The following is a 27,488-nucleotide window of genomic DNA, read 5'->3' on the forward strand; positions in this document are numbered from 1 at the left end:
TGTTGAAACTGAGGCTTTGTCAAATTAATACTGGATTGCAGTTTGGTCCATTGAAGAAACCATAGATGGGATAAAAGGTGCTTCTATATTTTACCTGCTTTACCATAAGGTTCCCTTCCTCTTTCTTAGCAATTGTAGTAGGTTAAAATACTATATACTGGCTGTCTTCAAACAACTCCTAGGTCTGAAGTTTGGTTAAAAGTTTACACCCACATAAACAAAACATGTGGCTCTTCTATTTGGGCATAGCTGTAATAATTGACATCACAAAATTGAGAAAACTTTGAATCTTTTCCCAAACCAAAGAATATTCAGTTTAGACCCCTAATATTGGGATGGCACAAATTGTATGGATTTAGCTCTTGAGCAGAGTCACCCAATCACAAATGCTACACTGTATCAAGTTTTCTACCGATACCAATATTTGCTTAGAACAGCTCCTCCAGTAGAAAAAAAAAAAATCCAGCCTGGTTAAACTGAACAGAACCAAACAATTCTGACTAGCCATTCCATAAAAACAAGTTAATACATATTTAAAAAGTGAAGGGAAGGAATATTTGCTCTTCAGTGTCCATTTTGATCATAAAAGCAGGGCTTACAATACTGATTTCATACAATATATGTTATCTGCCAAATTTTAAGTTTGTCCTCATTACGTAGTATGTACTGCTGCTAGTCTTCTCGATAAACGTCATTCTTCTTGCTCTTCATTTCTTCAAAATCAAACTCTGGTCCTGTCATCCTCTTATGGATATCTTTAATGGCATTACAGGTTGTCTCAAAGAGAGTGGTAGCATCCTTGGCACACGAAATAAAGATCTGGCTTTCTTTAGGTACAAAGAGGTCACTGATGCTGACAAATTTTTGTTCAGTTGGCTCCAAGAGCTCCAAAGTTCACTCTCTCTCTGGCTCTTTGTTCTCCACAGTTGTACTTACAATGGCAATATACTTGCCTTGTGCTGTCACATTATGTGGAAAAGAGATCATGCAAACAGAGCTATCTGACTTGTGGTTGACTTGGTTCTGTGGAATTTTGTTCTGGCAAGAGATGGTATCATTGGTGTTCTTAATACGGTGGCTAAGGATACAGATTACTTTGATTACCTGGTCCACTTTTTCAACACAATCCTTTACATAGATTCAATCACAGATGAGATGCTTACAGCAAGCAATCTCTCTTCAGATTTTATGCCAACGACTTTTGCATTTTGCACAATGATTTCTTCAATTGGTTTATTCAACATGTAGGTATGTCCACATACAGCACTTAACCTTGCAAATCCTTGTGGCAATTCTCCCAGGCGATAGAGCGGGTAATGGTACAGGCTTTTACTGTATCTTGCCAAAGACTCACTTAAAGTTTAATTCTATTGATGGTATCACAATACCATCTATCTAAGTAGTCATCTGTTCTGTGTGGCACAAAAGAATGGCCAGTAAAGTCTATGACGTCTTGGCCCAAATCAAACTTCTTATACACGTCTCTCATGGAGGTCTTCTTAGGATCCACACCCTCAAAAGTCCTAGGACCTTTTTCATCAAAGTTGACTACACCAACTAGGCACTTCTTGAAGCAGAGTTTCTTAAACAGTCCTGTTAAACTAGATGCCCTGGGCTTCTGCTTCAGTAGAAGGAACCTTGACGATTTTTCCTCCGTTACAGACAAAACTCCCTTCAATCACTTTGAAATCCATACAGCGAGTGACCTCTGTGTAAAGCAACATCTTCACCAACTGACCATTGGCCATAAGAATTTGGAAATTAAGTCATCATCCCAGTCTCTTCCTCTCCACATTGATGCTGGTGGTTGTCCTGGTAATTTAAATCTTCTGTATAAATCTTCCAGCAGGGTTATAGATGCAATTTCTCCTCCATAGGAAGGTTTCTGGTCCATGAGAAGAACCTTCTTTCCATTCACTGACATTATCTACTACAGGATGCATTCTGTCAGGCCTAGAACGATCTCCTCAAATTCCTCATTTGTGGCAAGGAAGGAGCAAACACAGGGGCTCTGACTCTACCTCAGAGAAGGAAGCAAGAAGTCTGGCCACTCTGGGCCCTGGAGGAAAGGGAAGAACCAACCGAGGAGAAGAAAAATGGAGCTGACTAGGAGGCAAGGCTGGGCACCACCTCCTCAATTTCTTTCTTCATAGACTTGAAGGACTTTTCATACAAATCTCTCACTTGCTTGGTTATTGTTACACCAAGATACTTTATGATTCCTGTGGCTATTGTGGAGGGTGTTATTTCCCTAGTTTGTTTCTCAGGAGGGGTACTGATGTTTTGAGTTAATTTTGTATCCAGCTACTTTTCTCAAAGTGTTTATCAGCTGTATGAGTTCCTTGGTAGAATTTTTGGTGTCATTTATGTAAATTATCATATCATCTGCAAACAATGATACTGTGACTTCTTCCTTTCCAGTTGAATCCCCTTGACCTCTTTATTGCTCTAGCTAGAACTTCAAGTATTATGTTTTAGAGACACAGAGAGAAAGGGCAGCCTTGCCATGTCCCTGATTTCAGTGGAATCTATTTATTTATTTTTTCTCCATTTACTTTGATGTTGGCTATAGACTTGCTGTACATTGCTTTTACTATGCTTACATATATGCTTTGTACAGATGATCACTCCATGAATTTTAACATGACTGGATATTGGATATTATCAAATGCTATTTTGGCATCTGAGAAGATCATCACCTTTTATTTTCAGTTTGTTTATATAATGGATTACATTGATGAATTTCCATATATTGAACCAGCCCTACATGCCTGGGATGAAGCCTACCTGGTCTTGATGGATGATATCTTTCATGTATTCCTGAGTTAGAGTTATGAGTAATATATTGAGTATTTTTGAGTCTATGATCATAAAGAAAATTGGTCTAAAATTCTTTCTTTGTTGTGTCATTGTGAGAAATTGACTGGTGGATAAATGGACTTGAATCTAAAACACAGACATAAACCCACACACCTACAAACATGTGATTTTTTTACAAAAAAAACCAAAATTATGAAAAGGAAAAAAGATAGCACTTTCAACAAATGGTGCTGGTCTAACTGGATGTCTACAAGTAGAAAATGCAAATAGATTCATGTTTATCATCCTGCACAAAACTAAAGTGGATCAAAGACCTCAAAATTAAACCAGGAACACTAAATCTGTTAGAATAGATAGTGGAGAAAAGCCTTGATGTCTTTGGCACAGCAGACAACTTCCTGAATAGAACACCAACAGCTTAGGGTCTAAGATCAACAAATAAAAAATGTGACCTCACGAAACTGAAAAGCTTCTGTAAAGCAAAGATTACTGTCAAAAGAACAAAAGGACAGCCAACAGACTGGGAAAAGATCTTCAACCCTGCATCTGGCAGAGAGCTAATATCCGAATTTCGTAAAGAACTCTAGAAACTAAACACCAACAAACGAAATAATCCAGTTAAAAATGGGGCACAGAGTTAAAGAGAAATTTTTGACAGAAGAATAGAAGCACTTAAAGAAATGCTCAACAGAAGAGGGAGGGAGGGATTGGGAAGAGATGAAGGAGGAGGCCATGGCCAGGAGCCAGGATACAAAGTGAATAAATTATAATAAATAATAAAGAAAAAAAAAGAAATGTTCAACATCCTTAGTCATCAGGGAAATGTGAATCAAAACAACTCAAAGATTCCATCTTAACACCTGACAAAATGACTAACAACAAAAACTCAAGTGACAGCACAGGCTGGAGAGGATGTAGAGAAAAGGGAACACCTCTTTATTGCTGGTGGGAGTGCAAACTTGCACAACCACTTTGTAGATCAATTTGGAACTTTCTCAGCAAATTGGGAACAGCTCAAGACCCAGCTATACCACTCCTGGGGATATACACTAAATATGTTCTACCATACAACCAAGAACACATCCTCAACTATGTTTATAGCTGTTTAATTCATAATAGCCAGAATCTGGAAATAACCCAGATGTCCCTCATCAGAAGAATGAATAAAGAAACTGTGGTACATTTACACAGTGGAATATTGCTCAGATATTACCAAAAGGAAATCATGATATTTGCGGGCAAATGGCTGGAACTAGAAAAGATCATCCTGAGTGAGGTAACCCAGAGGCAGAAAGACACACATGATATGTACTCACTTATAACTGTATATTAGACATATAATATATAACCATACTAAAATTCACAGACTTAAAGAAGCTAAATAACAATGAGGACCCTAGGGAGGATGCTTAATACTCATTCAAAATGGCAAATAGCACAGGCACAGGAAACAGTTGAAGACAGAGAACAGCAAGGGAGCCTAGAATAGATGTCCTCTGAAAGATTCCACCTAGCAGGGGATTGAAGCATACACTGAGACTTACTGGCAAACTTTAGGCAGAGCACAGAGAGACAGGGAGTCTTATGGAAGAATGGGGGATAGAAGACCCGGAGGGGTCAAGAGCGCCACAATGACACCAACAAAGACAACAAATATGGGCTCATGGGAACCTGCAGAGATTAATGCACAAACTGAGGTTGATGCATGGAAAGGACCTACACCCCCTGCTCAGATGTAGCCAGTTGGCAGCTCCGTCTCCGTGTGGATCCTCAAATAAGAGGAGTAGGGGCTTTCTCTGACATGGACCCTGTTGCCTGCTTTTTGATCTCTTTCCTAGGGTAGAGAGTCTTTGCCAGGGTACAGAGAAGAGGATGCAGGCAATCCTGATGAGACTTGGTAGGCTGATCTCAGTTGTTAGGGTAGGAGGCCTCCCCTTTTGGAATAGAGGGAGGGGCCTACAGTCAGCTGTAAAAATTTACACCAATCTAGGTTATCCTGAGGCTCAGTTCCTAGAGGTAAGTGCTAAATAATCATTCTTTTCTTCACACCCAACTGTTCTGTATTCTTTCTACTCTGTTTTTACTACTCATTTGGATTTTCTTCTAAATGACCAAACCACACAGATCCACAAGTAGACATCAATTTCTGCATAAAATGACCTTTAACTATGTAATTTCAATTCTCTCAGATTCACGGTATAAAACATTTTTTTAAAACCTAATCATAGTAAAGGCTATATACAGCCAACCTATAGCCAACATCAAACTAAACGGAGAGAAATTTAAATCAATCCCACTGAAATCAGGGACAAAGCAAGGCTGCCCACTCTCTCCATATCTCTGCAACATAGTACTTGAAGTCCTAGCTAGAGCAATAAGACAACTAAAGGCAACAAGGGAATACAAATAGGAAAGGAAGAAGTTAAAGCAAAACTTTATTGTAAATGCATATAAAGTAATACTCTCTGGGGAAAAAAAATACTTATTTTGAGTTATATTCACTCATAATCACTAAAACACTTTTATGCCATTTCCTTTTGATTTTTAATTGTCTATGTATTAGCTTTAACATTTGTTTAGACAATAATATGATTTATAGCCTCAAGAAACAATTTTATATGCAATAATTGCATTCTTAAACTATTATATTTACTCTCTGTACATAATTCTGATGATCAGAGAATTAATGAGGAAAAGTAAAAATACTAAATTAAAATGTCCTTTAATGAATGAACAAACCATAGTAACAAAAACATTTACTTCATATATTAATTAGAACAACACTGCATGTGATTTACTTAAGACAGTAACAAAACTAATTTTACAATTAGTAAAATACCTATAGTAATTCAGAATGTACTTAAAACAATTTTAGCAACAAATAATCAATAAACTTTAAAGTATACGTTTTCAAAATGTATAGGACATCCCATAATCACTTGAACAATGAAGAAAATACAGACATTGACAATAGTAGCCTTGAACATTGAACTAGTGTTCAAAAGCAGCTGGATAAGATCAACTGATCAACCTGGATTGTTAGGACATTCTTGACTTATAAATCTGCTATGACTGTGATGCATTTTTAATATCAAGCTGCCTGCAGAAAGAATAAAAAAGTTACAAATCTTTGAATGAGAAAAATAAGTGGATACTACTGTCTCTGCGAATTCTCTTATCATATCATTTTCTGATTGATTTTGGAGTGTGTTATTCAATATAGAGGCCAGGGCAGAGTGGAAAACACAGACAAAGGAATGGTTGAGTTTGATCCTTTTCTTATCGCTCATTTTCAGAACCACAGCTACTTACATAAATACTGGCCCAAATTCTAATTGATGTACATGTTTTTATAATACAGATAAATAGACCAAGCACAAGGTACATCAAATATACTCTCCTAAGTGGCTTACTACTCATGGATAATTGCTGCCACTCTTAATGCAAGGGTCTACATTTGTGTTTTAATGTTGAAAAAAAATATTAAGATACATTCAATTCAATTACATCCTCAAAGCCAAACAAACAAATATGTTAGTGATTGCAACTGTGCTTCCCTTAAAAAAACACAACAAATATTCCAAAGGAAAATGAGAATTTAGCAAGTGTAAGTAAGTTGAATTAAGTCCCATTTAAGTTAAATTGTTAGTCATTTAAGCTAAAAACAGGAAAACATTTCTGAATAGACTTGATTATGTGGTGTGGAAATTCTGTGTTTGAGTGTTTCATATTCTTTTACAACCAATTCTATACTGCCAAGCCCTATTTGCTTCATTTAGTAAATTGTGTGAAAATTTGTCTATTATATGCCTCATAATTTATCTTGATAGTTGAACTGAGTAGTAATTTTGATTCAGGAGAATTCAATATGGTCTAAACAGAGAACACAGGCAGCAGAAGCTAAGGGCTATGGGAAGAGGATCAAGAGAATAATGTAATAGAAAATAATTATCAGGGCTTCAGTCTTAATAAGTCTGAATATAAACAGACATATCAGAGAAACAGCTTCAGCAATACCAGTAAAGGCTCAGTAAAATTATTATGACTCTGAAACACGGTTTCTATTATGTTTGAGTCAAAGTTTCTAGGCCTGGAGGTGTACATATAGTTACTGACCACATATGATAATAATTTATTTTTATTTTTATTTTTATTAATTACACTTTATTCACTTTGTATCCCTCCATAAGCCCCTCCCTCATCCCCTCCCGATCCCACCCTCCAACCCCCTTCTTCATACATGCCCCTCCCCAAGTCCACTGATAGGGGAGGTCCTCCTCTCCTTCCTTCTGATCTTAGTCTATCAGATCTCATCAGGAGTGGCTGCATTGTCATCTGTGGCCTGGTAAGGCTGCTCCCTCCTCAGGGGGAGGTATCAAAGAGCAGGCCAATCAGATTATGTCAGAGGCAGTCCCTCTTCCCATTACTATGCAACCCACTTGGACACTAAACTGCCATGGGCTACATCTGTGCAGGGGTTCTAGGTTATCTCCATGAATAGTCCTTGGCTAGAGTATGAGTCTCTAGGAAGACACCTGTGTTCAAATTTCTGGTTCTGTTGCTCTCCTTATGGGGTTCCTGTCCTCTCCAGATCTCACTATTTCCTACTTCTTACATAAGATTCCGTGCACACTGCCCAACAGTTGGCCATAAGTCTCAGCATCTGCTTTGATAGTCTGCAGGGCAGAGCCTTTCAGAGGCTCTCTGTGGCGGGTTTCTAACTTGTTTCCTGTTTCCTTCTTCTTCTGTCTTTCCTCTTTGCCTTTCGGGATGGGGATTGAGCATTTTAAGTCAGGGTCCTCTCTCTTGATTAGTTTCTTTAGATGTACAGATTTTAGTAGGTCTATCCTATATTACATGTCTATATGAGTGAGTATATACCTTGTGTTTCTTTCTGCTTCTGGAGCAGCTCACTCAGGATGATCCTTTCCAGGTTCCACTATTTACTTGCAAATTTCATGATTTCCTTATTTGCCATTGCAGAGTAATACTCCACTGTGTAGATGTACCACAATTTCTGCATCCATTCTTCAGTTGAGGGGCATCTGGGCTGTTTCCAGCTTCTGGCTATTACAAATAAAGCTGCTATAGTTTTGGTTGAAAGTCTATTTTATCAGATATTAGAATGGCTACACCTGCTTGCTTCTTGGGTCCATTTGCTTGGAAAACTGTCTTCCAACCCTTTATCCTGAGGTAATATTTATCTTTGTGACTTAGGTATGTTTCTGATATACAACAGATTGCTGGGTCTTGTTTACACATCCATTCTGTTAGTCTGTGTCTTTTTATTGGAGAATTAAGTCCATTGATGTTGACAGAGATTAATGACCAGTGGTTGTTAGATCCTTTGATTTTGATGTTGGCTCTGGTCATAAGTTTGTGTGATTGGTTGCTTATTGTATTAATGTAGTGAGGTGTAATTATTTCCTGTGTTTCCTTGAAAGTAGCTAGTTTTCTTGGATTGTATTTTTCCTTTTAGTGTCTTCTGTAACACTGATTTGCTGTAGGTATTTTTGAAATTTATTTTTGTCATTGAATATCTTGTTTTCTCTGTCTATGAGGACTGAGAGTTTTGCAGGGTATAATAGCCTGGGCTGACATCTGTGTTCTCTTTGGGTCTGCATGATATCAGGGCAGGCCCTTCTGGCTTTCATAGTCTCTATTGAAAAGTCAGGGGTGATTCTAATAGGTTTGACATTATATGTTACTTGGCCTTTTTCTCTTGCAGCATTTAGTATTTTTTCTTTGTTCTGTATACTTACTGTTTTGATTATTATGTGGCGGGAGAATTTTCTTTTCTGGTCTAATTTATTGGGTGTTCTGTAGGCCTCTTGTATTCTTATTGGCCTCTCCTTTAACTTGGGGAAATTTTCTTCAATGATTTTGTTGAAAATATTTTCTGGGCTTTGGAGGAGGGAATCTTCTTTTCCTCTATTCCTGTTGTTCTTAGGTTTTGTCTTTTTATGTTGTCTTGGATTTCTTGGACAGTCTGTGTCAGGAATTTTTTAGATTTAACATTTTCTTTGACAGATACATCGATTTCTTCCATTGTATCTCACACACCTGAGATTCTTTCTTCCACCTCTTGTTGTCTGTTGGATATGCTAACCTCTGTATTTCCTGTTTTCTTCTTTAAGATCTTTCTCTCCACAATTAAAATTTCCTCCATTTGTGTTTTCTTTAATTTTTCAAATTCTATCTTCAGGTCTTGAGCCATTTTGTTGATTTCCTTCACCTGTCTGACTGTATTTTCCTGTTTTTCCTTCAATTCCTTCAGCTGTTTGTTTCAACAATCCTCTGTTTCTTTTATTTCTTTCAGTGATTTAAGTATTTCCTCTCTAAAGGCCACAAACTGTTTGGCTGCAACTTCCTGTATTTCTTCATGGATGGCCATAATCTGTTTTTCTTTATCTTCTTCCATTTCTTTATGGATGGCCATAATCTGTTTGAGTTTATCTTCCCCTATGTCTTTATGCATTTTATTTGTTTCCTCTGTTATCTCTTCATGAGCATAAATGTTAGGTCATCTTCTTGAATTTCATTTATGCTGGGGTGTCCAGGCCTACTTGCCCCTGGATAACTGGGTTCTGGAGATGCCATATTGCTATGTCTTTTGTTGGCTGAGCTTTTACACTGGCCTCTACCCATTGGGCTATGCTAGGTGTTTGGAGTTAGTTTCTGGTGGTTCCTGGAATCCTGTGGTGGAGGGAATTCCCTTGGCAGGAAGCTACTAAATGACAGCTGGGTCAGGGAAGAAATAAAGAAAGAAATTAAAGTCTTCCTAGAATTCAATGAAAATGAAGGCACAACATACCCAAACTTGTGGGACACAATGAAAGCAGTGCTAAGACGAAAGTTCATAGCATTAAGTGCCTTCAAAAGAAATTCGAGAGAGCTCATTCAAGCAACTTAATGGCTCACCTGAAAACCCTAGAAAAAGAAGCAGACACAACAAAAAGGAGTAGACAGCTGGAAATAATCAAACTCAGGGCTGAAATCAATCAATTAGAAACAAATAAAACAATTCAAAGAATCAATGAAACCAAGAGCTGGTTCTTTGAGAAAATCAACAAGATACACAAACCCTTAGCCAAGCTAACTAAAAGGCAGAGAGACACCATCCAAATAAACAAAATCAGAAATGAAAAGGGGGACATAACTACAGACACTGGGGCTTTCCTGAAGGAAGCCTCCTCAGCTTTTTGGGTATAGTCACTGTATGGCTGGTGTTTTTCAGGAGTTGCTACAGCTCGCCTGACAGAGCTGTGACTTCAGCAGCCTGCTTTGATATTTAAATCTCGGTGGAGAGATGGCTTTTAGCAGGCCTTTACTAATGGCAGAGAAGAACTTGCTAGTCCATCTCCTTTTGTTTGTGACAGCAGGTGGGATAGCTTGTGAGGGTCACACCTCTTCCTCAAGCTCCTTGTGCAAATTAACCTATTGTTCTGAGATATTTTACTGGCTAAAAGTAACTCCTGACAATAAAAGAGGTCAGAAGGCTGGAGGCAGAGGAGGAGAGGGCAGAGACTTGAGACTTGCTGCTTGCTGCAGCAGCCTGCCTTTTGCTGTGGCTGTCGAGTCTGGACCTTTAAAAAAGTTTCCTGTGTGCTGTGTGTTTATATTATTAATACTAATCCTCACTCCCGACTCAAGAACCGTTCGACTCTGCTGGCTGGCTCTGGCACTCACCTCAGGCATAGAGACCTAGGTGGTAACTGTGGTCCTTGTTAGTTGAGAGGGCTCTTCTATCACCCAGAGAAGTCCTGGAGACAGCTGCCCTGCTTCTGGGTTTCTTGCTGTAAATTCAGTGAGCTGCTGCTGTAACCTGTGTGTCCCTTGGTTTGGTCAGTTTTGTTAGAGATAACTGGTTGCCCCTTGGAGCAGTATCTGTGGATTGATCTTGGGGATCCCGGGCTTTTGTAGGTCTGAGGTTGGGGCTCTGTGCCCCAGTACCAAAGTGGTAATCTGTGGTGGGTGAGTACTGCACTCCTGGTAACAGCAGGCTATCTGGTGCACAGCAGGTCCCTGGGATTGGCCAGTCTGTGGGACCTTTTCCAGGGATATACTGGGTGGTCTAAGTTCATCCTCTTTGCTTAATTCCCTGTGAGGATTTCTCCCAACAGTGACTCCAAGTCTCTGGTGTCCTGGGGCACACAATTCTGTCTATGAGGAATAGTTGGCACTCTGTGGGACCTTTCCCAGGGATATACTGTATGACCTAATTCAGGTCCCTATTTACTTCCTTCCCTGAGGGGTTTACTCCTGACAGGGACTCCCAGTCTCTGTTGCCCTGGGGCACACAGCTCTGCCTGTGCAGGAGAGCTGGGTGCCCAACAACTCTCTGTGCTCCCGGCTTGGGCCCAGTTCAGTGATGGCGGCTCTACCTGCTGGTTTGTGAGACCTTCCCCCAGCAAAGACTGGATGACCCAAATCAGCACCGTTTCCTTCCTTCCTGTGGGACCCTCTCCCGACAGGGACTCCCAGTCTCTGTTGCACTGGGGCGCACTGCTCCGTCTGTGCTGGAGAGCTGGGCATGCAACAACTGTCCATGCTTGTGGCTTGAGCCCAGGTCAGTGATGGCGGCGGGTACCCATGGTCTGCGAGACATTTTCCAGGTAAAGACTGGGTAACCTGTGGCCAGTTCTGCTGCCTTCGTTCCCCATGGGCTTTTCTCATGACTGGGACTCCCAGTCTCTGGTGTTTTTGTGCCCACTGTTCAGCCTGGGAAGGTGATCATGACATGTAGGCATGTGGCTCTGGTCTGGCGACCTAGTGCCTGAGGGACCCGGGATCGCTTCCAGGTTCTGGCTGGGTGGCCTGAGAGTGGACCCGAATGATTCCCATGCCGTGGGGGGTTTTCTCTCACCTGGGAAACAGGATCGCTGTTGTTTTAGGGCCCAGAGTTCAGTCTCTTAGTCGCTGTATGGAAAATGTTGTCCTGCTCCTCAGATGCAGTGTTCTCCTGGCGCTGCCATCTTATCCCACCTCCCAATAATAATTATTATTTCACTATACATAACAGTAAACAAAGTAGTGTTTTCCCATCTGATAAACATTTGATAATCACTCATAACATCTGTTAATAGCAAGTTAAATTGATTTGTCTTTATTTAGGTCCAAATAAAGCTGAAATAGGACTTACACTACAAGAAACTTGCTTTCAATGTTCATTTGTTTTATTGGTGTCTTCGTTAGGGTTACTATTACTGTTATGAAATACCATGTCCATAGTAACATGGGGAGGAAAGTGTTTATTCAACTTAGGTTTCCATATCAGAGTTCATTATTGAAGGAAGTCAGAGTAGAAACCTGGAGGCAGGAATGGATGCAGAGGCAGTGGAGGAATGCTGCTTACTGGACTTGCTCCCTCTGGCTTGCTCAGCCTGCAGTCTTATAGAACCCAGAACCCATCAGCACAGAGATGGCACCACTGAAAATGGTTTGTACTATCCACCATCAATCACTAATTAAGAAAATGCCCTATAGGCTGGCCTACATCAAATCTCATGGAGGTATTTTCTTAATTATGGTTTCCTCTTCTCAGATGAGGAAACTTTATTCAGAACAAAACAAGCCCCTCTGACTTTCCTGATGTAGTCCTGTTTCAGTGTTGGTTTTCTTGGTAAGCACCACGGTCAGTAGCATTCCTTCTGTATGTCTCTGTTAGCCTCTCCTCCTGTGAATTTTGCAAGTAATTCCTGCTTTACCTCCTTAGGCCAGTCACTGGTGGCTGTGGCACAGGCTGGCAGACATGTCTTGGGAAGCAGGTGGAGGTAATCACAGAGATATCGGATACCCTTGCTTATAAGGTACAAGTAGAGAAATTCCCAGGCAGTTTTCCTTCAGGTAGACCCAAGACTACACAGCTGCTACAACATGCCAGCCATACTTATTTGAGCATTTAGGCATCCTTTAAAAAGTATTCATGGATGTAATCTAGTTCTTGTGGACATCAGCATGGCTACAAGTACTAAATCCAAACTGACTGCTATAAAATAAATATGTTTTTGTAATATGGGTTAAGATATCTTTAAGAATTATGTTCCTCTTCCTGGTTTTAGAACAAAGCCTGCATTAAATGATAGTATGATGGAACTTTTCCAAAACTCAGAAAACAGAATTGTCTTATAATCCATCAGTTTCATTACTGGGTATGTGTGCAGAGGAAGCAAAGCCAATGTGTAGAGAAAGGTAAGCTGTCTGCTGCGGTGGGTCACTGCAGTACTCTTGAGAATGGGCACCTATGGAATTGCACTAGGTGTTCATTGATCAATGTATCAAAAGACGCAGTAGAGACACCCACGAGTGTGTGCACATGTGCAAAAACACTGCACACAAACATGGGATAAACTAGGGGACACCATTTGATCATAAGCAAGTAACAAATGCTGTTATTTATTACTATTACAGAGTTAGACTCAATTATCTGTGTCTTGCCTTCTAATAGTACACTTTTTATGACACTGGGCTCACTAGAGTTTGTGTTTTAATTTTAAGTATTATATACTCTTAGAATTGTATAGTCTTATTGTTTAATTGTTTCCTTAAACAGAATAAGGTTCTATTGTTGTTTACTTCTGATTAACTTTAATTTGAAGTCTCATTTTTTTTTCGAATTATATGGTAGATATACTTCCTGAGTCCATTTGCTTAGAATACTTTTTCTATCATTTCACCTAGGGTTATGCCTATCATTGAATGCAATATGACTTGCTTATAGACAACAGAAAGATAAACTCTGGGTTCTAAAAGCCTGTTCAATTATCCCATGTCTTTAAATGAATATTTAGGGTATTAATATTTGAAATTATTACTAAAAATGGTGTGGTTATTGCTGCCTTATTGGTCTTTTCTTTTTCCTGTCTGTGTTCTTAGTCCTATTTTGTTTTTCATTAATTATAGTTTTATTCAATATGATATTGACTATATGTACTCATATTTACAGTCTGAAATGTTATCTACTTTATTTTAGCCTCCGTGTATCATTAAAATATTTTCTTTTTTTTCTTCAGTGACAGTTTTCATGGGCACAGAAACCTACTTTGCTGTATGTAGTCTTTTAGAGGTTAAAATACATTATCTCAGGCTTTTTGGATATTTATAATTTACACTGAAAATTCAGTTGTTATCCTGGTGGTGTTGTTTTACACATGATTTATGATTTCTCTCTTGTTACATCCAGTACCCCAGCTTTGTTCTAGAAAAATTTTCCTCTGAGGTCCAGTAATGAGGGATTCTCCATCTATGACTTTAACCCATCTATGGCCATACCAACTTGAACATTTTTGTATTCATAATTTGTGCCTATTATTTAAAAATTTGGGTTTTTCACAAGGCCTCATATTTCTGGAGTATGTCTTTTGTGTTTCCTAAAATACTTTTTCACTGTCATTCTATTTCTCTATTTTAAAATTCTGATACTCTCTTATACTCTATCCATTTCGCTTATAAGGCTTCCCCTGAATTTTCTAGTTGGGCCGCTGAGATGTTAAATACTATCCTCACTTAAGCTTGAGTTCTTTTCAGTAATTCTAACTCCTTACCAAATGCAGTTTTCACATCACAAATTGCCTTCATCATTTTATTCAGCGATATATTTATCTTTTGAAAATCCATAAGGGGTTTGCTGCTCTTCCCTTTAGGTTGTAAGGGGTGTTGGTTGTGTCTTCTTTAAACTCAGTGTACTCTGTGATGAATTTTATGACTATTCTTTTAGCTTCTGTGTCCTGAGATTCATCGAAGTGATATTGCTGGGAAACATCTCTAAAACGTTGGTGGGTTTGGCAGCAATGGGAGGCATAATGGCTCAGCATTCCATAGAGTTTGTGGTTTTCCAATGTGTTACACGCATGTGCATTTCTTTCTCTCTTGGTCTCAAGTGGGATTATTGCATGGCTCAGGCTGTGGCAGTGCAGAACCTGCATGACCAGAACTAGGATTCGGAATGTGGGGATGCATGGTACTTGGTTCTTGTAAGACTCAACATGGAAACTGGCTGTGAAAACTAGGCCTGGACCTCTGAAAGACTCTACCCCGCAGGGTATCTAAGCATATGCTGAGATTAATAGCCAAACTTTGAGCAGTGTACAGGGAATCCTATGAAAGAAGAGATAGAAAGAACTGGAAGAGACAGGAGATCCACAAGGAGAACAACAGAACCAAAATATCTGGGCACAGGGGTCTTTTCTGAGACTGATACTCCAACCAAGGACCATGCATGGAGATAACCTAGAACCCCTGCACAGATATAGCCTGTGGCAGCACAGTATCCAAGTGGGTTCCCTAGTAAGGGGAGCAGGGGCTGTCTCTGACATGAACTTAGTGGCTGGCTCTTTGATCACCTCCCCCTAAGGAGGGGAGCCACCTTACCAGGCCACAGATGAAGACAATGCAGCCAGTCCTGATGAGACCTTTTAGGGTAGGGTCAGATAGAAAGGGAGTAGGATCTCCCCTATCAGTAGACTTAGAGAGGAGCACAGGTGGGGAAGAGGGAGGGCAGGTGGTATTGGGAGGAGACAAGGGAGGAATGTTGAATGACATAGTGATAACTTTCAAAGATCTGTCTAAATCTTTTCATTTTGATAAGTTTATTTCTGTGCAGATACCTACTTTGACTGAATGCTCTTAATTAAACACTAAAATTCATTGCTATTTCCAGTATGTATCATTTTTGAAATCTACTTAGCTCCACATCTTATTTCCAATCATAATTTTTGTGTTCATCTAACAACATCTCTCTCTTCCTTAAAGCTATAGCACTAGATGTCTCTTATATTGTCCCCTGAGGTTTGTAATTCCGTCAGTTTACTGTTGTACCATTCCAACTCCTTTTCAATTCAAACAAAGCTTTAGATAATATTAGGCAGTAGTCCTGAGTGGGACACAAATTTGAGAAATAAATCTTTAATTGTGGTCCATCGCCAACAAATCTTCAAAGCTCGCTGAAAAATTAAACTGGTTATGTTGTGCTAGAGGAAACATTATGTGTTATTTTAAACAGCATGGCAATGCTATTTAGTATTTCTGCTCAGCATATATTAGTATAGAAGTTATATCACAAAGGCTCTTAAGGCATTCTTGGGATATACTAAGGAAAATACAATGTGTTAATGACGCTATCGTACAGTACAATATAGTCACTGAGAGAGAAAAGGTCAATTTCTTGGCAGACAGATTATATCCATATGCCTCTTTCTCTGGGCCTACCAGGGTTTATGTTTGAGAATGGATCATAGTATAGATTTTGGACACTATTTACACAAAATTCTCATGCCGGATGCAATTAAAAATGGCACATAGGACAATACTAATCACGGAATTCACTCTCAACCTGTTTAAATTCTCAGAAGTTTAGTTTCACTGTGTTGTAGTACCAATGCAGGTATTCAAGACTGTTTTCACAGATACCGAAATGAGCTCACTTCTGCTTTAGTCTTTGCACATCTAGTCCATCTAGTCGTAGTGTTACATAACAATGTTTAACACCCTTTAAGTGGTACCAAAGCAATCTCACTATGAGCAACTAAAAAAATGATGGGCAACAGTGCATGTTTTGAAGATGTGAATGCTTCAATCAGAGGTAGTCTCCATCCCTGGAGCAGTCACTGTGCTGTGATGCATTTTGTACCCAGGAGGAGTGCAGAGGTCTTTGGATGGGTGATAATAGAAAACAAAGAAACACATTCTGTTTTTAACACAGGGTTACTCATTGGGAAGCAGAAATGCCACAGTGTCCTTGGAGCAAAGAAACAGAAACAAACACAGGTAGCATCTGCTAACAGTGTTCTCAGTTATTATGCCAGACACAGAGGGCTTCGGTATTTAGAACAAAAGAGGTATGGGAACTTTGTTTCTTTAATCAAATCAAATCTTGAAAATTGAAATATGTATGTGTAGCTAGATTTTTATAATGATTTAAACATGAAATCAATTCTCACATATATTCTAGAGTTGCATTAAAAAAGATGCCACGAGAGTGATTGCTTGTGGCTTTGGGGACATTGTGAACATAGGCATGTTTGGAGACATGCAAAGGACAAGGAACTAAAGACATCCGTGATATTAGGGAACTGGCTTGGAAAAGCAAAGACAGAGAGAGAGAGATGGTAATATGTGGCTTAGGATCTGGCAGTGGCCAGTTCCAGTAATGCCACTGTGTGCTGGTGGGAGTGGATTTGAACAAAGCAGAAATAGGATGATGTCAAACCACTGGGTCCTTCTGTATTGCTTTTCTGGTGTTTACGCCTAGCATATGTTGGTGACACACTCTTTACTGACAACTAAAAGGGTAACCACAATTTAAAATTAAAAAAAAAAAGACTCCTGGGCCCAATTTTCTTGGTTCTGTTGCTCTCTTTGTAGAGAGCTCCAGGGCCTTCCATGTCTTTCTATCTCCCCCTTCTTTCCTAAGATTTCTTGAACTCTGCCCAAAGTTTGGCTATGATCATTAGCACCTACTTTTATACCGTTCAAGGTTAGAGCTTTCATAGGCCCTGTGTTGTAGGATCCTGTCTTGTTCCTTGTTTTAAACTTCTTCCGATGTCTATCTCATTTGCCTTTCTGAATGAGGATTGAGCATCTTACCCAGGGTCCTCCTGCTTGTGTAGCTTCTGTACGTGTACATATTTTAGTGTGTTTATCCTATATTATCTGTCTAATATCCACTTATAAGTGAGTACATACCATGTGTGTCTTTCTGCTTCTAGAATAACTCACTCGGGATGATCTTTCCTAGTTCCCACCATTTGTCTGCAATTTCCTTGTTTTTAATTGCTGAGTAGTATTCCATCATGTAAATGTACCACAATTTCTGCATCCATTCCTCAATTGAGGGACATCTGGGTTATTTCCAGATTCTGGTTATTATGAATAAAGCTGCTAGGTACATGGCTGAACAAATGTCTTTGTTGTATACTTGAGAACATTTTGCTCAAATATTGTAATTGTAATTGTAATTGGTAAAGAAAGTTCATGATCTGGGAGAGATTCGTCTAACCTTGTAGTCCCCTTGCAAAATGGCATGTGTAGTTAGCATGAAAGTTAGCATGAAGATGTGGCTAACAAGGAAAAAATATAAGTATATGTTACATAAAATTGCTTAAATTGCAAAAATCAGCGAATTAAAAAATGTAACCTAAATGTATGCAGAAAACTATAATGCCCTCGCTATTTGAGACCTGGGAAATGTTCATCATTAGGTTTATGAGAAATGAAGACATTTTAACGAAGTGTTACACATGGAAAATTGTATTTTCCTATGATATAAACAAAATATATGTACATTTTGTACATTCTATGAAATCATATAGCTTTAAAATTATAACACTGCAACAGAACAAGTATTGCAGTATACAGTGTACATGTAACTGTTTTAATAATGCCCAGGTGAATTAAAGTTGCATATGAAATTACTTGGTGTGTTTGTTTCACATGTATGTTATACAAAATAAAGATGAAATGTTTTACATCACCTATTAAGAGCTTAAACTTTATTGTATGTGCTTTTGTTTATATTACTTGATCTTATAATAAACTATTTGACTTAGCTGAATTCAGTTTCCTTTTATTTATTTTATTTTATTTTCTCAATATTAGTTACAGTTTATTAACTTTGTATCCCAGCTGTAGCCAACTCCCTCATTCCCTCCCAATCCCACCCTCTCTCCCTCATCTCCTCCCTGCCCCTTTTCAAGTCCACAGATAGCAGAGGTCTCCTCTCCTTCCACCTGACCCTAGCTTATCAGGTTTCTTCATTACTGGCTGCAATGTCCACCTCTGTGGGCTAGCAAAGCTGCTCCTCCCACAGGAGGGGGAATGTCAAAGAGCCAGCCATTGAGTTCATGTCAGAAATAGTCCCTATTCCCCCCTTACTAAGGTACCCACTTGGATACTGAGCTAACATGGGCTACGTCTGAGCAGGGGTTCTAGGTTATATCCATGAATGGTCCTTAGTTGGAAATACAGTCTCCTAAAAGACCTCTGTACCCAGATATATTAGGTCCTTGTGGAGCTCCTGTCCCCTTCAGATCACATTAACTCCCCATTCTTTCATATGATTCGCTGTACTCTGCCAAGGTTTGGTTATGAGTCTCAGCATCTGTTTGATACACTGACAGGTAGTCTTTCAGAGGCCCTCTGTGGTAGGCTCCTGTCCTGTTACGTGTTTTCTCATACTTCCAATGTCCATCCCATTTCTCTTTCTAAGTGGGGATTGATCATCTTACCCAGGGTGCTCTTTCTTGTTTATCTTCTTTAGGTGTAAAGATTTTAGTATATTTATCCTATCTTATAGGTATAGTACCACATATAAGTGACTGTGTGTCTTTCTGCTTCTGGGATACCTCACTCAGGATGATCTTTTCTAGTTCCCACCATATGCCTGCAAATTTCATGATTTCATTGTTTTTAATTGCTGAGTAGCATTCCATTGTGTAAAAGTACCACCATTTCTGTATCCATTCACCCATTGATAGACATGTGGGTTGTTTCCAGTTTCTGGCTATTATGAGTAAAGTTGCTATGAACACGGTTGAGCAAATGTCCTTGTATACTTGAGCATCTTTTGGATATATGCCTAGGAGTGGTATAGCTGGAACTTGAGGAAGCACTATTCCTAGTTGTCTGAGAAAGCTCCAGATTGATTTCCAAAGTGGTTGTACCAGTTTACATTCTCAACAGCAATGGAGTAGAGTTCCCCTTTCTCTATAATCTCTCCAGCATGTGTTGTCACTTGAGTTTTTTATCTTAATATTTTTGATTGGTGTAAGGTGAAATCTCAGGGTCGTTTTGATTTGCATCTCTCTGATGGCTAAGGACAATGAGCATCTCTTTAGTATTTCTCAGCCATTCTATATTACTCTACAGAGAATTCTCTGTTTAGCTCCATACTCCATTGTTAATTACATTGCTTGATTTATTGCTTTTTATCTTTTTTAGTTCTTTATATATTCTGGATATTAGCCCTCTGTCAGATATACAGTTGGTGAATATCCTTTCCCAGTCTGTAGGCTGTCATTTTGTTTTGATGGCTATGTCTTTTGCTTTACAGAAGGTTTTCAGTTTCATGAGGTCCCATTTATTGATTGTTGCTCTTAGAGCCTGTGCTGTTGGTGTTCTTATCAGGAACACCTGTGCCAATGAGTTCTAGGCTGTTCTCACTTTTTCTTCTAACCTATTTAGTATACCTGGTTTTATGTTGAGATCTTTGATCCACTTGGACTTTAGTTTTGTGCAGGATGATAAATATGGATCTATTTTTATTTTTCTGCATGTAGACGTTTGTTGAAGATGCTGTCTTTTTTTCCATTGTATGGTTTTGGCTTCTTTGTCAAAAATCAAGTATTCATAGGTGTGTGGGTTTATTTCTGGGTCTTCTATTCGGTTCTATTGATCCTACTTTCTGTTTCTATTCCAATACCATGCACTTTTATTAATATTTCTCTGTAGTACAGCTTGAGATCAGGTATGGAGTTACCTCCAGAGGATCTGTTGTTGTAGAGGATCCTTTTGGAAATTCTGGGTTTTTGTTTCTCCATATGAAATTGAGAATTTTTCTTTCAAGATTTGTAAAGAATAGTGTTGGTATTTTGATGGGAATTGCATTGAATCTGTAAATTGCTTTTGGAAGAATGACCATTATCACTATGTTAATCCTACCAATCCATGAGCACAGGAGATCTTTCTTTCTTCTGATATCTCTAACCAGGCAAGTGAAAGACCTGTTTGAAAAAAACTTTAAGTCTCTGAAGAAAGAAATTGAATTCAGTTTCCTAATGAAGATGTTAGGAACAGCTATGTGATAAAATGGTAACAATAAAAATAACATGTATAAAGTAGTTTGTCCATTATTCCAAACAGTAAGTTTTAATAAATAGAAAGCTGTTACCAATATTATTTGTAGAAGTAAGTTGATTTTCTGTATTGTGATTTTATTTTATCTAGATGGTAGTGGTATCTATGAATTGGAACTTGGGACTTTATTTTCTCATTCCTGTACTCACAAGATTTATGTAGCTTGTGTACCTCATTTGACATGTTTCTACAGCCTAGTCTTTGGTGTAAAGCTGTTCTTGATCATTTTCCTGATAATTTTTAATTTATTTTGTAGTTGAGCTATATAACAAAATGTATTTCTATGGTCAAATATATTTTCAAAGTTGTTTTTCAGTGCCTCTCTCCTCTATGAATAGTGAAGTCTTTTAACTGTTCTCCTATCTTTCTTGTTGCCCACCACTTTTACTTTAAGCTCTTCCTTTCAGGAGAAAAGCATTCTAATAAACTGATCTATCCTGGTGTATAAGTGAGTTAATGCATTGCCCTTTAATGTTTTAATGTATTTGGAAAGGGAATGCCAGTAGAAGAATTGCTTAATATTGTCAAAGTCTTGGCAGAATTTCTGTCAGGCCCAAGGATGTGTAGTATTATTTCCAGGTTTGAACTTAGTGTACTGCATTTCCAAGGGGTATGAATCTGCTTCTTCAGCAAATTTCAACAACTCTCAACTCCATTAAGTCAAGAATAGACTTCCCTTGGTAAAAATCTGTCTATGAAAAGACAGGTTTAGACCACAGTCTTTTATTAAACTGACCAAAGCACATAAAAATAGTAAAGGAAAAACAACCGACTAGACCGAGTTATTAGGATTTCTAAAATGTACACAGACATTGATATGTAAGATATCCATGGCTAAGATTTAGCCAAAATAAACAGGAGATAACACTGTATATAAATAAGGAACCAGAGATGTAAGGTGATATAGGCCCTGTAGAGCACCTTTGAAAGATATGCAGCTGTTGGTGGAGCCCAGCACACCCAGAGCTGAATACCTGTCACCAAAAAAGGGGGGGATTCAAGGACATTTGTGGAAAACATTAGGCTACAGTGTCACTTTTTCTGGGGAGATATGAACAAATGTCTACTTTTTTAAAGATCTGCCTATGACAACTGATAAGAGAACTCTAGCAATGCTGAACTTGGCAAGGTACTGAATTTATTGAGATTACTTATAGAATGGGTAATAAGTCACCCGTGTGAGCACATGTGACAGGAATGTAGCAGCATCACCAGAGAGCCCATTTCAGCCAAGATGGGGACTCAAAAAAAGCTGCATCTTGGAAGCTCCCTGCAGGACTTCCAGGTGCATGAAATGTCAGAGAGACCTCTGAAGGCAGCTGGGCTGGCTAGAATAGCCCTTCTCTCTAGTAATCCTTGCTATTTATGTAGCTTTGGGGAGTGGCTTTCTGAACCTTCTAAATGTCTGAAATAACCCCAGACTAGGGAGCTTTATTTATTTCTCAGTATTAAACCCATATTGAACTCTTCCAATTTAAGGAAAATCGCTATGTAATATGTGGCAAAGAGAGGTAATGTTTCATTTGGACCACAGCCAATAACCTCATCTCAAAAACATTGAAGCTGAATGTGACTTACAACTAAGTATAGTTAGAAACAGTCTCTTTCAAAAAGAAAGCTAAGATGTGCAGAGAAAAAAAAATGACAATTGTCAAAAAGTTAGGTCCTTTAATAGTAATAGGGACCAAGGAAATTCAATTAATTAAAATAATATTTTAGATTAAGGTGCTGGTTTTGTGAACATCTTAGTTGTATAGAACCGTTCTTCCATAAGCACCTTGAAAATAATGAGACGCCAAAACCACTCAATGGAAAAAAGACGGCATCCTCAACAAATGGTGCTGGTCCAACTGGATATCTACACTTAGAAAAATGCAAATAGATCCATGCTTATCACCCTGCACAAAACTAAAGTCCAAGTGGATCAAAGACGTCAACATAAAGCCAGACACACTAAACCGCTTAGAAGAAAAAGTGGGGAACAGCCTAGAATTCATTGGAACAGGAGAGAGCTTCCTGAACAGAACACCAACAGCACAGGCTCTAAGAGCAATAATCAATAAATGGGACCTCACGAAACTGAAAAGCTTCTGTACAGCAAAGGACACCGTCATCAAAACAAAATGACTGCTTACAGATTGGGAAAGGATCTTCACCAACCCTATATCTGACAGAGGACTAATTATTCATTAAAATAAAATAAAATATTTTGTAAAAAACAAAACAAAATAAAATATTTTTTCAAATGCTGGAATCAAGATGAATCAATAACTTTTAATGAAAAAAAAGTAATGAAATAGTTTGAAAAAGTATGTACACAGGAATATTCTTTGCCACACACAACCCCTCCTTCCAGCTAAATCTGCCACAACTTTTGCCAAGGTCTAACCCAGGGAATCCTCCTGAACATCTCATCTACTCACCACCCCCAACCTGTAAGGTCTTGGATGGGCCCCTTATCTAGTGCCTTGACTTAGTCTGGGCTCCCTTGCTTTCACTAAAACTAATTTCTAAGATTTTGCCAGGATTCTACATACCACAAAGCCTCCCTCTTTGCCATATCCGAATTTACTAGCAGGCATATTTGTCTTCACATTCCAGGATAGGACCAAGAATGAATTCCTGTATACCAGCTCAGACTTTCTGCCCAGGTGACTTCATTCCACACCAGCCAGTTCCAAACTCTAGTCACAGCCTTCCCTCACACACTCTCCTGCACATTCCCACTCAGTGCATATAAGACTTAGGACTAAGAACACAAGTCAATGTGAGCAGACATCATTGAAAAAATATGCCAACAATATGAAAGCTAAAAAGGCAATGTCTCCTATCTTCTCTAAAAAACCACCAGTCCTATAGAAATGTTTGCCAATGTAAATTACCTAGATGAACTTCAATATACAGAATTGAAAAGGATGAGCAGAAACTCCATTAACAAATTCAAACAGTTTTACAAAGATGCAAAGAAACAGTTCAATGGTGTTAAGGAGAAAAACATCTTAAAGAAAAAAAAAATGCCAGAGTGATACCAAAGTGGAGGAAAGCATAAAAATGATGGAAATAATGAAGACAATATAGTACTTGACAATTGAATTCACTAGGGAGAAAGAAACACTGCAGAACATTCCAGCTTAAATAAAATGGAATGAAAATGAAACACAAGAAAGGGGAACAAAACAGTAACTCAACAAGAAAATCAATAATAAAAAAAGCCTAGTAAGTATAACAATTCAAAAAGACACTAAATTACTAGGACAGGAAGATAAAGAAGAGAATCTATACCAAATAATCACTAAATAATAAAAAGAAAACAAAGATAAAGAAGTAAAAGCCATACAAATAAAAAGAAACTTTTGATTTTTAGACATAGATGAGGGAGAATTTTTTACATATTTCAATGAATGAATGAATGAAATTCTTTATTTTATTAATTACAGTTTATTCACTTTTATCCCAGCTGTAGCCCCTTCCCTCATTCCCTCCCAATCCCATCCACCCTCCCTCATTTCCCCCGTACCCCTCTCCAGATCCACTGATAAGGGAGGTCCTCCTCCCCTTCCATTTGCCCCTAGCCTATGAGGTCTCATCAAGACCGGCTTCATCATCTTCCTATGTGGCCAGGTAAGGCTGCTGCCCATTCAGGGGGTGATGATCAAAGAGCCAGTCACTGAGTTCATGTCATAGACAGTCCCTGTTCCCATTATTAAGGAAACAACTTGGAAACTGAGCTGGGATACATCTGTGCAGGAATTCTAGGTTATCTACATTCATGGCCCTTGGTTGGAGTATCAGTCTCAGAAAAAAAAAAAAAAAAAAACCTTGGGGCCAGATTTTTTGGTTCTGTTGCTCACCATGTGAAGCTCCTGTCCCCTCCAGGACTTTCTATCTATCCCTTCTTTCATAACATTCCCTGCATTCTGCCCAAAGTTTGCCTATGAGTCTCAGCATCTGCTTTGATACCTGCTGAGTAAAGTCTCTCAAAGGCCCACTGTGGTGGCTCCTGTCCTCTACCCTTTTTTCTCCTTCTTCCAATGTCCATCCATTTGACTTTTTGAATTAGGATTGATCATCTTACCCAGAGTCCTCCTTCCTGCTGACCTTTACATGTACAGATTTGATTTCTTTTAATTTACTTTTATTTTATTAATTACACTTTATTCACTTTGTATCCTCCCATAAGCCCCTACCTCATCCCCTCCCCTCTCCCTTCTTCACATATGCCCCTCCACAAGTCCACTGATAGGGGAGGTTCTCCTCTTCTTCCTTCTGATCTTAGTCTATTAGATCATATCAGGAGTGGCTGCAATGTCATCTGCTGTGGCCTGGTAAGGCTGCTCCCCCATCAAGGGGAGGTGATCAAAGAGCAGGCCAATCAATTTATGTCAGAGGCAGTCCCTCTTCCCGTTACTATGTAACCCACTTGGACACTGAACTGCCATGGGCTACATCAGTGCACCCGTTCTAGGTTATCTCTCTGCCTGATACTTGATTAGAGTATGAGTCTCTGGGAAGACCCCTATGTTCAAATTTTTGGTTCTGTTGCTCTCCTTGTGGAGTTCCTGTCCACTCCAGATCTCACTATTTCCCACTTCTTACATAAGATTCCATGCACACTGCCTAAAAGTTGGCCATAAGTCTCAGCGTCTGCTTTGATAGTCTGCAGGGCAGAGCTTTTCAGAGGCCCTCTGTGGCAGGTTCCTAGGTTGTTTTCTGTTTCCTTCTTCTTCTGATGTCCACTCTCTGCCTTTCGGGATATGGATTGAGCGTTTTAGTCAGGGTTCTCTCTCTTAATTAGTTTCTTTAGATGTACTGATTTTAATAGGTTTATCCTATGTTATATGTCCATATGAGTGAGTATATACTGTGTGTGTCTTTCTGCTTCTGGGACAGCTCACTCAAGATGATCCTTATAAGGTCCCACCATTTACCTGCAAATTTCATGATTTCCTTATTTTTCATTGCAGAGTAATACTCCACTGTGTAGATGTACCACAATTTCTGCATCCATTCTTCAGTTGAGGGGCATCTGGGCTGTTTCTAGCTTCTGGCTATTACTAATAAAGCTGCTACAAACATGGTTGAGCAAGTGTCCTTATTGTGTACTTGAGCCACTTTTAGATATATGCCTAGGAGTGGTATGGCTGAATCTTGAGGAAGCACTATTCCTAATTGTCTGAGAAAGCGCCACATTGATTTCTGGAATGGTTGTACTAGTTTACATTCCCACCAGCAGTGGAGGAGGGTTCCCCTTTCTCCACAACCTCTCCAGCATGTTTTGTCAATTGAGTTTTTCACCTTGGCCATTCTGATGGGTGTAAGGTAAAATCTCAGGATCATTTTGATTTGCATTTCCCTAATGGCTAATGAGGTTGAGCATTTCTTTAAGTGTTTCTCTGCCATTCGATATTCCTCTACAGAGAGTTCTCTGTTTAGCTCTGTTCGCCATTTTTTAAGTGGATTACTTGGTTTGCTGCTTTTTCAGCTCCTTTAGTTCTTTATATATACTGGATATGAGTCCTCTGTCAGATAAAGGGTTGGTGAAGATTCTTTCCCAATCTGAAGGCAGTCGTTTTGTTTTGATGACAGTGTCCTTTGCTTTACAGAAGCTTTTCAGTTTCATGAGGTCCCATTTATTGATTGTTGCTCTTAGAGCCTGTGCTGTTGGTGTTCTGTTCAGGAAGTTGTTTACTGTACCAATGAGTTCTAGGGTCTTCCCCACTTTTTCTTCGACCTCTTTAATGTGTCTGGTTTTATGTTGAGGTCTTTGATCCACTTGGACTTTAGCTTTGTGCATGGTGATTAGTATGGGTCTATTTGCATTCTTCTACATGTAGACATCCAGTTGGACCAGCACCATTTGTTGAAGATGCTATCTTTTTTTCCATTGTATGGTTTTGGCATCTTTGTCAAAGATCAGGTGTCCATAAGTGTGTGGGTTTATTTCTGGATCTTCCATTAATCTTAATCTACCATTCTGTTTCTATGCCAGTACCATGCAGTTTTTATAACTGTTGCTCTATAGTACAGCTTGAGATCAGGGATGGAGATACCTCCAGAAGATCTTTTATTGTAGAGGATTGTTTTAGCAATTCTCGGTTTCTTGTTATTCCATACGAAGTTGAGAATTTTTCTTTCCAGGTCTATAAAGAATTGTGTTGGCAATTTGATGGGAATTGCATTAAATCTGTAGATTGCTTTTGGTAAAATGGCCATTTTTACTATGTTAATCCTGCCAAGCCATGAGCATGGGAGATCTTTCCATCTTCTGAGATCTTCTTCTAATCCTTTCTTCAGAGACTTGAAATTTTTTTTCATACAAGTCTTTGACTTGCTTTTTTAGGGTTATACCAAGGTACTTTATGTCATTTGTGGCTATTGTGAAGGGTGTTGTTTCTCTAATTTCTTTCTCAGCCCTTTTGTCTTTTGTATACAGGAGGTCTACTGATTTTTTTCTTTAGTTAATTTTTTATCTGGCCACTTTGCTGAAGGTGTTTATCAGCTGTAAGAGTTTCCTCAGAGAGTTTTTGTTTAGCCTATATTATATATCTAATATCCACTTATAAGTGAGCATTTACAATGTGTATCTTTCTGCTTCTGGGATACCTCACTCAGGATGATCTCTTCTAGTTCCCATCATTTGCTTGCAAATTTCCTGATTTCCTTGTTTTAAATTACTGAGTTCCATTCCATTGTGTAAATGTACCACAATTTCTACATCCATTCCTCCATTGAGGAACATTTGGGTTGTTTCCAGATTCTGGCTATTAGGTATAAAGCTGTTATGAACATGGTTGAGCAAACGACCTTGTTGTATACCC

General features: G+C 38.8%; 1 pseudogene; it reads right to left on the minus strand.

Moving 5' to 3' along the window:
- Positions 1 to 672: 672 nt before the first annotated feature.
- LOC129677236 (rab GDP dissociation inhibitor beta-like) overlaps positions 673 to 27,488 on the minus strand; it is a 111,116-nt pseudogene continuing 84,300 nt past the window's right edge.

Source organism: Psammomys obesus, unplaced genomic scaffold, assembly GCF_907164565.1.
Source record: "Psammomys obesus unplaced genomic scaffold, mPsaObe1.curated_primary_1811, whole genome shotgun sequence".
In the NCBI taxonomy this organism is placed as follows: domain Eukaryota; kingdom Metazoa; phylum Chordata; class Mammalia; order Rodentia; family Muridae; genus Psammomys; species Psammomys obesus.